This window comes from Coturnix japonica, chromosome 1 (assembly GCF_001577835.2).
Source record: "Coturnix japonica isolate 7356 chromosome 1, Coturnix japonica 2.1, whole genome shotgun sequence".
NCBI lineage: Eukaryota > Metazoa > Chordata > Aves > Galliformes > Phasianidae > Coturnix > Coturnix japonica.
In genome coordinates this window covers 2729779-2741440 of record NC_029516.1, presented here as the reverse complement: position 1 = coordinate 2741440, position 11662 = coordinate 2729779, and the positions used below count along the sequence as shown (strand labels likewise).

At 43.9% G+C, this 11662-nt stretch overlaps 1 long non-coding RNA gene across 1 annotated transcript; it reads left to right on the top strand.

The window, feature by feature from the left end:
- Nucleotides 1-4722: 4722 nt before the first annotated feature.
- LOC107313672 lies at nt 4723-10109 on the top strand. Its single transcript, XR_001555137.2, has 3 exons — nt 4723-5390; nt 7670-7715; nt 7983-10109. It is a non-coding gene; the product is annotated as an uncharacterized LOC107313672 (long non-coding RNA).
- Nucleotides 10110-11662: the final 1553 nt, after the last annotated feature.

Below are 11662 nucleotides of genomic sequence, written 5' to 3'. Positions count from 1 at the left end.
CTGAGGTTTCTTATTGTGAAGTTGATATTATAATGCACATAGACTTATATACCTGGTTTGTAACAACCTCGTGACCACTCAATCCCACTGTTAGACCCAATTGGTGATGATATCAATGAGCATCTGTGCCAGTGCTGACACTACTCACCACTGACCTCCATCCTGACATTGAGCTATCACTGAGAAATTCATAAGATGCATTCATGGTCCTACAGAATCTAGGAAAACCCCATTTATTCTGTCATTTAGGAATAAACTGGACAAAGGAGCAGAAAATGTAACACAGGAAATACTCTCGTGCTTCACAGCACTGGGATAAATGCCCAGAGAGAGCTCACTATTCTCTCGACCATGTAATTCCTTCTCAGTCATGTTCGGATTTATCATAACATTTGACTGGCATCTCCAGGCATCCTTACAATATTTACTTCTTTTCACAGAAAATAACCAAGGAAAGCCTATGCAGCATGAAAATCCTTGGGCTGAGATCCAGCTTAGGAACATTTAAGTTGCCAGTAATCCAATTGTATTGAATGTCATCACCTACCTTCCTTGCTCAACGAGGCACAAAGTAATAAGGTTTGGAATTCAAATTTGGGTTTGATGCCTTCCTAACAGATAGCCTTCACAAAGTGGGACCATTCACAGAGTGAAGTATGTAGCTGTATCCAAACTGAGGGAAAGAGGATATTCGTGAGGGAAAGAAAAAGAAACAACAAACAAAACAGAGGGGAAAAGTTTGTGGCACACACAGGATAGGGAATGGAAGGGTTTCTTCCTTAGCCTGGACATGACCCATTTATAGGAGCCAAAATACACCTTACCTTGGGAGAAAGAATTGTCTTGAGTAAGTTAAGAATGAGAAAGAAGTGAGTAATGTCATTTTCAGGGAGCTCTGACCCTCTGGATGTACACGTTCCAGAAGCTTGCTAGCAAGCTCAACCACGCATGGGTTCATACATGTAGTCATATAGGCACATTTGCATCCACAGCAGGCACCCACATCTGTGTGTGTGTAGTGCAGCTATAGACCAGTTGATGTTACACTGCAGGGTATACAACTGCACCCCACAGGCTCCATTTAGCCAACTGAATCCTATCCGTCCTCCAAAGAGCCAGAAGAGCCATTCATATCAGCCTGAAGGACACAAAGGCACCAGATCTGTTGAATCACCTTCTAAACCCTACTTGCTGTAATTGAGCTTGAGGTTCAGTTCAACATAAACAACCACCCAAAAATAAAACCCTATGTCTGAAAGCAGTGTCCAGATGCCCCTTGAACCCCAGCAGCTTGGGGCTGTGCCATTGTGCTGGGAAACCTATTCTGTGCCCTTCATTCTCTGGTACAGAACCTTTTCCTAATCCCCAAACTGACCTCCACTGATGTAGCTTCATTGCATTCTCTGAGGTAGCATACAGATGTGGAGCTGCAACATGTAATGTTATTGGCAATTGCATTGTGGGTGCATGGAGGGGCAATGTGGAGAGGCTAAACTCTCCCCATCAGGGCTAAGAAACATTCACATATACATCTGGAGGTTTCACATGCATCTGCCTCGCATCCTTCTTTGTACGTATCTCTCATAATAGTTTTTATTATAAGAAAAGGCAGAGGGATGCAGAAAAGCCACAGAAAAACAAACAGCCCAATGGGAGGGACAGGAAATCAGCTAGACACATTTTCCACTGCTAGAAATAGCCACTGGTGGAAACCTGTCACTCTGCATCTCTTGCTAAATAGGCACCTCTTTCCTCAAGCTCAGAGAGAAGAGCTGTATTACTGCTGTCTCATTCAGTTTTCCCACACATCCTACAGGGGTCTGCAGGCTAGTGGAGACCTCCAAAATAGAACTGTGCTGGATTTCTCTCCCTTACTGAATGATGGACCAGCATTACTTCGAATTTGTGTGGTGGAATTTCTCGGGAGTCCAAATCTGTTGGTGAGATGGATGGTCCTTCAGGCTATGGCATTATTATGCAGCATGTACCTCCAATCCAAAGATCTTCCAGGCTTCCTACTTGACTCTGCATGTCTCTTCCCATAGGTTTTAACACATTCTATGCCCTCTTTGAGAAAGTTTTGCCCCAACAGTCTGGAAGTTACTAGGGCAACGTGTGAAGGCCTCACAGGCCAGATCATTGTTCAGGGCTGCAGCCGCCTGGAGGAATTCACTATTTGTTTTATAGATAAAAGCTGCAACTTCCACACATTCTTCTTCAATTTCACTCTCCATTAACTGCATTGCACTGTCATAACAAAGCTCATTATTAGAGATGAGGCAAATCATTTGGAGCCTGGAATGAGGAAAGAGATGGGGAAGAGGTTGTTGTACGTGATTCTTCTTTATGGGCCTTCTCCAGGAAATGTCCATTGATAACATGGAATGTTTAGGACTTGGTTAGGGCTTTGTGGAGGCTACTGAGTATTGAAGTGAGTTAGGAGTCAGGGAGGGTGGGCTAGTGGCCAGGTTGAGTGAGATAGCCTTGGGAAAGTCCTATGTGTTGTCTTCTGGTCCCATCTTGGATTGTGAGCATTTCAGGGCATGTTCTACTTCCTCTTGTACTTTTTGAGTGTGATTGAAAAATAAAGTGTAAAAGGGGGGTTAAATGGAAACTTAATCATAGAATCATAGAATCACAGAATCACAGAATCACAGAATCATAGAATGGCCTGGGTTGATAGGGACCACAATGATCATCTAGTTTCAACCCTCCTGTCGTATGCAGGGCTGCCAACCACCAGACCAGGCTGCCCAGAGCCACATCCAGCCTGGCCTTGAATGCCTCCAAGGATGGGGCATCCACAACCTCCTTGGGCAACCTGTTCCAGTGCATCACCACCCTTTGGGTGAAAATCTTTCTCCTAATCTCTAACCTAAACCTCCCCTGTCTTAGTTTGAAACCATCCCCCCTTGTTCTGTCACTATCCACCCTTGATCTTAATATCTCAGGATCCCTCCACCTCCTTTAATGTCATCAAAAGTCTCATGCTTCCTTACTCCAGCATCAACTAAAGGGGTGATACTCCCCGCTCAGGTTGTGAGTAGATCCTCTTATTCCTGATCCAACATCTTTTCAATCAAGACAAAGCACCAGCTCTCCTCTCAGAAGGACAACCAAGACTTAGCATCAGCCATGATCTGTTCCCATTCAGATAAATGGTGTCCCCAGATGCTGTGGAAAATCCTGCTGCTCAACGTTGTCAAGAGGAATCCATGGGAATATGACTATGTGATACCCGACATATTTGAGAGCATGGGGTCAGGTTTTATTGGGTACAGTGGTCTGTTAGAGGGGGAAAGTGTCCTAGTTACAAGGGGAGAACTGGCATTTACGTCTCATAGACTAACAGGAGAAAAATGTTTTTTATAGGAGGAATTCAGCTCTTTGTTTGAAACCCCAGCTAGGTCAGATGGATCACCTACACCAGCCAGATGAGGGGAATCTCACTCCTCTCAGTTCCAATACTGATGATAATTCAGTTTATAACCAGTGGTTTCCTCATCCAGTGCCTCAGTTTCCCACTGTAAATTTCATCCCATATCTCAACAAGATTAACAAGACAGTAATGAACTATGAACTATGTGGACTGTCTTTGTGAACAGACTTAGCATCTATGGAGAGAACATACTGTGGATATAATAAATGTTATTTCTAAGAACTGGAAGTTTTTACAGGTAAATTCATTTGGTCTCCTCCTTTTGCTTTCATTTCATTTTATTTTGTTTCGTATTTTACATGTCATCTATCTTCGGTACTTAAAAACAAGAATAAAACCAAACTGGAAGCTAATTGAAACACTGCCTCCCTTTTGTTTCCCTACTCCCATGTTTTAGTGAAGATTAATTTAAGGAGCATTCATCCATTTAGTGGAAATGAGTCATTCTCATCAGCAGTAATGGGAATTACAGAAGGGCAACTGGTTTCACAAAGAACCTGCCTAAACCTAAGAAAGGTAAGTACAAATCATAGAGCATTTCGGTTTTGTTTGGCATCTTTAATGAATGACACCACCAAACAGCTTTGGTAACATATTCCAGGTTACCGCTTGGCATGGATCTTAACAATAGCTGGTGACTACTGGCTGGGATAGTGTATTTCAGAGGCAGGAGAAGAAAATACATCTGTTTTATATTAATGCAACATTGACAAAAGATTGTTAACGATGGAGATACCAGCCCCATCTCCCTGCTGTACAAGGGCAGATGACACAGGAAAATTCATCTTTGCATCACAACCTGTGTCCAAAATACTTTAAGCTAGAAGGGATGAAGCTTTGTATCATGGGCATCACTTGCAACAGAATCCACCACAATAAGAAGCTGGGAGTTCTCTATGTTTAGACTGCTTATGCAAACAGAAAATAGGGACTGTCTGTACTTTGATTTTAGTGTAGGCAGGAGTCCTTCTGCTGAGACCAGAGTCCCTGTGAAATGCACAGAACTGAGCATCTAGGTATTTTGCCAAGGGCATTTGTGAAGTGTGTGGTAGGGAAAAATGGAAATGAGATGAGAATAACAGGGATGTTCTGAGTCCATTCTGTCCATCACCATTCTTCATGCTCTTCTCCAGGGCAGAATGCACTAGGAACATTAGTACAATCCCAAACTGACACTTAGACAAAACAGAATGTATCTCAGAGCCATCTGGGAGATGAGAAGGGAGAAGTCTTGAAGGGGTGAGGCCCTGTCATCATCTCTCTACATGGTGCCTGGACTGATAACCATCAAATGTTTACTATAGGAAAGGTTTGTGATGTGTTTCTCAGCTGCAGATGGGTGTTTGATGGTCTGCATGGGGTTTAACTTTACCTCTGGATCCTCCTGGTGTTTAGCACCAGGACAAGTCAGACAAGAGGTTTTAACTGCAATTGCACCGAGCTTGTACTGAAAGAGGAAGAGAAGATCAGGGCAGGACCCCAAAACTCACACCTATCTTTGCCTTCAGTAGAGTCCCAAATCCAGTGTATCTTACGCTTACAATAGGGTGGAAGAGGTGAAAGAAAAAACAAACTTCTTGATTTTTAGGTTATTGTAAGGCTGGGCCTGCTCAGTCCCACCAACACTGGCCACCCCCTCTGGGATTCCAGCTCACTGGCACCAGAAATACCTGTTTCCATGAGATTTATGATACATTCAAAGGGTTCTTCAAAGCCTTCCAGTGACTTAACCTCACTGTGGTGGAGTCAGTGTTGATTCATCTTGAACTACTTCCAAATCTAGCTGGGAAATTGTTGCCAGGAGACCACCTTGTGTGAAAACTTCACCCATTTGAGACCAAGCCAGCATGGAGTGAGTCTGCCTACCTCCTCATAGAAGCAAAAAGAAAGGGTCAAAAAAGAAAGGTCTTCTTTTAGCCAGATATTGGCAATGAAATGAGGCATACTAGAGGTAAGAAGCATTATTATTTGTTCTTGTGTTTTGCTTTGCTCTTGGAAAGCTTGAATGGATTCAAAGCTGTCTTTTGCTAAATGCCATGCAAACAAGCATTGCAGCTCACCTCTGTCCCAGCACAGGATAAAGGCAAGTCCACTTGGCTGAGCTAAGGATGCTAATTAGGTACCTGGGGAGCTGGCATTTTGTGTCTGTTCTCAGGCTCTGAAAGGGAGAATTAGCAGCATTCATAACACCTCACCTTGTTATTTTTGCATCAGATGCTACCCTGCCTTTAACAGCATACACCTCTAAGCTCTCTGCTGCTGTAAGAGGAAGAACTCAGTTTGCAGATCCAGGCTGTGCTTTTAGGGGAGTTGCTTCATCCTAAAAATGTCAGTTTTGCATCTATGGTTGAGAAGCCTGAAGGTGGGCATTCTGCAACCCCGTTCTTTACACCCACCATGTGTGTACCTGGCCAACTATGCAGAGTAAGATACTGCAGGTCCACTAAGACAGTAAAGGGGGGAGAGTCAGTGGTCAGGATGGAGAGAAAAAGAAGAAAAAAACAAATAAGGTTACAAATTCCCAATAATCTGTGATTTAGCTTCTCCTGGGTAGTATATGTACCATCCACCTGCACCCAGGGGATTCACGTGCCCTTTTAGAGCAATTGGGGGAATCCATGGGGGATTCTCTGGGGTATCTTCTCAAGCAGGTGCTATATTCCTTGGAAGGACCAGAGAGGCATTCCCTATTCCTGAAGGTTAATAACGTTGCTGCTTTATGCACATCTTTACACCAGTGAGTTATTTTTATGAAGCAAACCATGCAGTCCTGCACATATACAACAGATCTGCAGATCTGAAGGCGCTGCAGAGGGCTTTTCAGGATTCAGATCTGTGCCAAGCACAAGGTAGGGTACAGCAAAGCAGTGCTTCTTCTCCTACCTTGATTAAAATAGAAGTTTACCAAAGAGGCAGCTTCATTCTCTCCTTGCACTGAAGGGAATAGACCAGGATAAAAGTGTTGCTGGAGTGAAAACCGAAAGTCAAGGGCAAAGCTCAGCTGAGGTCTATGTTTTATGCTGTTGATATTAACAATAAAAGGAAATTCCATGAAGAGCAGGGGGCTGGACTGGACTTGGTCCAGCAACCTTGCTAGCTCTATAATAAACATGGTGGGAATACCCACTTTATGGGGAGCACTTTGCTGAAATTTCTGGGAGCAGAGGAAGTTCATGTAATGTTGTGGCATCCTGTATGTGAGTGAGCTGTGATCCACTTAAAGAACATCTGCGAAAGATGCATAAGGACACGCAAAAAATTGGCCACTCTGCAGCAGGTTGAGGGTGATCTATTCACCTGCTGGCAAATGACAAATCCACTCAGAGATTGGATTGCAACTGCTTCCCAACAAGCAGCTAAGACTAAACTCACCATCATCAGTGACCATGCTGGAGAGATCCCATGGCTCTGATGGTTGATTTGGCTCATGGATTTGGCATCTGGGAAGAAGGGGATGCTGGCTATGCCTTGACTGATAAACCTATTTGGAGATATTTAGGATCCTGAGTCAACAAAGAAATTCTAAGTTTGCTCTGTCCCTATATTTCTAAGGAACAAGAGGCTTGAGCATTGAGAAGACCAGTGAATAGCTTTTGTGAAGGCAGGGCTACCCATCCATGTGTAGCAGCCATACTGGTATTTTGGTTCACAAAGGCAAGAAGGGCACTCCAGCTCTGGGAAGAATCAGATAATGTTTCAAAAGTTTCCAACCCTTTGGGTTCAAAGATGTTGATAATGAACTGAATTCTTCCCTGGACTCCAGGAAGCCCTTTAATTAATACACAGGGCTCCATAAGGACCAGTGCAAACTGCCTATTACATAATGGGGCAAAAAAACTGTGAAACAAGAAATGTAAAAAAGACTGCTGTTCAGAGTCTTCCATACAAGATAAGCCTTACCTCATTCAAAATAAATGAAGTCACAAGGTGTATGGCGTACTTGATAAAACATCTTTAATGATGCTTTTTAAGGTGACAAGAAGGAGAGCTTGATGTTATAACACTGCGGTCCAAATAATGAAAAAAAAGAGAACTCCCCTTTATAGTGGAAAACCATTTGCCCTCTTCCAACTCTGCTTTCTTTGTTTCTCTGATGTATCTAAATGTGATGGCTTAAGAGAACAACATTTAGTCCTTCAAGGTGACAGCCTACATGTTGTGCTGAAAGGCTAGGATGAAAGACACTCTAAAAAGCATTTAATTAATACCTGTTAATACCTGTTCCTCCAGATAGCAAAACAAAACATGGGAGGCCTGGACTCACCTTCAAACTCAGGTGAGCGTGTTCCCAAATTAATTGCCACTGTTGAGTGCTTAACCTTGAATAAATCAGAACCAGAGAACCAATTTTCAGTGATGATTAGCACAGGCTTATCTCTCTCTCATATTTTTCTGATGGAATGTGTCAGAATCTGAGTCATTTGCTTCCCTGTGGTACCAGGTAAGGTAAAACCAACCATTCCTGCTTGGATGAGATGGTGAGTAATAACTGGAAATAATGACAATGAAAATGGAAGCCTGAAGCTCCCATTTGTTTCCACAGATTTCTCACTCTTCAAGAGCACTGTTTTTGGCAAGAGACTTTGTCAACAAGAGATGGACCTCAATTCACAGTTCTTGTGCATCTTCAAGGCACAGACAACAGAGGGGCCAGCTAATCCTTCCAACCCAGTCAAAAAGAATGAGAGAAGTGGTGAGGAAGAGGAGCAGGAGGCAGTAAGGAGCTCTCTTGCTCCTCGAGATGCTCTTGACAGGAGGAAACAGTACAAGCCAGCATGTATTTGTGGATAAACGAACTTCTTCCTGCTTCAGTTTCTTGTCTGTCGTTGACCTTCTTGCACTAGCCAAAAGCTGTGCTACTGACACAACACATTGTTCGTTCCATCCTCCCGTGCTTAAGAGCAACCACCCCTATATTTAGCACTCACCATTTTGCATTGTGCTGCAACAAACACACGCCCTGCCAGGCACTCTGCGGGTGCTCCAAGGCGGGGCTTGATGATTTTAGGTGGACATTCCCTATTTTTAGCTATCAGATGGCGTGTGGATGTGTTGGTTCATCGTAATTCTTTCCATGTGACAGATCTGGATGTAGTTTATAGCTCTCCATGATGCAAAAACCCATGCATTTCCCCCCCATGCGGCAGGTGGATGGAGGAGGGGAGAAGGGCTGAGAGCTGTGCTCTGTGTGAAAGCTGGGTAAGGAAGGGACAAGATGAATCCCCCCAGGAAGTGTTGTTTTGGAGAGAGTCTAAGGGAATATCTCAATGCTTGAGTCTTGTGCTGCTAGAGCATTTGTCTTCTTATGGGATCATTTGTATTACTAGGACATATCTTATGGGATGGTTGTTTCATGGCCAGTAATAAGTTGTTCATCAAGAGTGAAGCCATCTTGTCACTATGGTCTTTCTGGTCTCTTTTACTGGCATCTATTAAAAAATAAAAATAAAAAAGAGATGGCAAGTGGGTCAGATCCAATCTGATTAGACTGACCCAACTCCAGAGAAGATTATCCCACCATTATTATTTATTAACTGCCATGGATTAATCAGAAGTTCAAGGCTAGGGACCAAAGAGCAGGAGTGGATGGCTGATTTTCCCAGTAGGGATGTGATGTTTTAGGTTCCAGCCTCTTCTGGGTTTGTTCAGTTCAACCTTTTTTAGCAACAATGATAAATAATGAAGCTAGAAGAAATTTATGCAGCTTAGCATGAAGAACTGCAGGAGGATGTTCTAGTTTGGAGAAAGTAAGTGGTAAATTGGACAGTTCACATTTGATATTGATAAGTAACTGCACATGGCAAAAAGCAGCTTAGCTATACGTGGGTCCCCAGTTATCCATTCCTGGGGTGACATCTTTATATCAGTGGAAAAAGCAGAATGAAATGTCATCATTGAACTCAACCAAAGTCAAAGAAAACAAATAGAAGTTTGGAGGTTTGGGTTTTTGTTTTTTTTTTTTTTGTTATATGCTTTTTAAAAAGCCTAACAACCATGGCACTGAGTAAATCTCTTGGGAGCTGACCTCTTGCATGATGTACACAATGCTAATCCCCTCACCTCGACTGGATACAATGGGACTGGAAAAGGTAAAAGCACCAGGAACAATCATAGGCCCCAAACAACCTCTTGTGTAAGCACTGCCTAGGGAATAGACTGGGACTCCATTGTCTGCAAAAGAGAAAGCAGAGCAGGAGAACAGCTATTGGGCCAGAACATCTGGAGTGACAGGGGTGGGAGGAGGCAGGAGAATTCATTCCTTCCAGTAATTCAGGAGCTGGGAGGCATCTTTTACTGAACAAAAGCCAGGCAGACTGCAGGTGTGGCTCTCTCTGCCTCAAGATGCTTTGGAAGCCAAAAGAGTGAATAGGGAATAATAATTCTATAAAGGATTAGAAAAATTAGAAAAATATGGTGCTCTGGATAGCACCCCTGTGCTGGAGGTTGTGGGGTGTTTGTTTATCACTGCAGTTCTCGTGGGTCTTCTCTAGGAATATACCTGTCTGCCCACTCTCCCTTTTTACCCATCTCTAGTTAGTCATAGGGCACAACACTGACTTGGATCAAGCTTTGCTCCTACCCACTGAGGTTGTCATCATAGAATCATTTGAGTTGGAAGGGTCCCTTAAATGTCATCTAGTCCAACTCCCCTGCAATGAACAGGGGCACCTACAGCAAGAACAGGATGCTCAGAGTCCAATCCAGCCTGACCTTGGATGTCTCCACCGACAGTACATTCACCACCTCTCTGGGCAACCTGTTCCAGTACCTCACAACCTTTAATATAAAAAACATCTTCCTCATATCCATTCTAAACCTCCCCTCGTTCAGTTTGAATCAATTGCCCCTTGTGCTATCACAACAGATCCTGCTAAAGGATCTGTCCCCTTCTTTCTTATAGCCCTCCTTTAGATACTGAAAGCTGCTGTGCCTTGGGGAATGTGACAGTAGCTGGGATCTGACATTGAAATGAAGCAGTGTAGCATCGTGTCAAGAAAAGGAGCCAGGGGAGCCCAGACAGACAGTTGTTTTAAAGTGAAGCCAGACAAAAACCTGAAGAGATTCTGTCCCCAGGGCTATAGGGAGAAGATCTGGACAGGCTTTTCCCATGGGGATCAAAAGAAATTGGTGTTATCAAGGAAGATAGTAGGCAGACCTCAGAGTCCGGAAAGAAAACAAACAAACAACAGAAAAACAACCACACAATGAAGTGTAGAGCTTTGGGGTTTCGTTTGGAAAGCGATTAGCAAAGGGAGTAAATAGGCTTTCAGTTCTCCTAGCGCGATCCCTTCTCTGCTGGGGGGTGCAGGAGTCTTTCTGCCCTTGCCCTCCCTGGCAGCTCTGCATCGTTCCCTTTCAGCTCAGCCCCCAGACACAAAGGCAGAAAAATGCCAGGAATTTCCCAGCTCCCTCCCCAAAGCCACTTCCATCTCACTTTCTTCCCTTCACCACCTCCTCCGGCTGGGAAAGAGGAATACTAATAAGAAAGCTGGGATCTTCAATAGGCCCCTTGCCTGGTCACTTGGAGGGTGAAAGCTGAAAGGGCTGAACGTGACTAACCATAAGGAATGAGGCTTCTTCACATCCTTGCATGTCTTCTTGTTGCTGCTTTGTTGTGTTTTTTCCTCCCCCGGTTTCTCCCCCGTGCTGCTTAGCACTGAAAAATTCCTCTCAGCCCCTTGCTCTGTTTCTTTTCCTTAGTGTCAGGCTGTAGCTATAACCGCTGCTGGGTCATTAGCATGTGAAGGGAGAGGGGAAAACAAAATCTTTATTGGTTACTGGTGGAGCAGGAGCAGCTGTCTGGATGGATACTGGCTTGTGTGTTATCCTCTACGCCGTTGATCTCTCCCATTGTGAACGTTTTCCTCTGAGAATAGGCCAGACACAGAGGAAAGTCAGAAAGCAAAGTGGGGATGAAAGTCGGAGCAGGTGGGCTGTTCTTCACGGGGGAATAAAAAATAGATCCTGTTAATTTTATTTCTGTGTTTATTTATTTATCTTGGCATGGAGCTTGGAGTGGGTGGAGGGGTGGACAGGGACTTCTGTGCTGTGTTGAGGGCAGACAGCAGGAATAAAAGGGTAATTTGTAAAGCTGACCTTAGTGGGAGCGAGAGGCACAACACAGAGCCCTTTGATGCAATGAGGCTGGGGGTGAAGGAGTTGGTTTGAGTTGAGAGGGGAGAATCGTAGTATCATTTAGGTTGGAAAAGGTGACTAGAATCA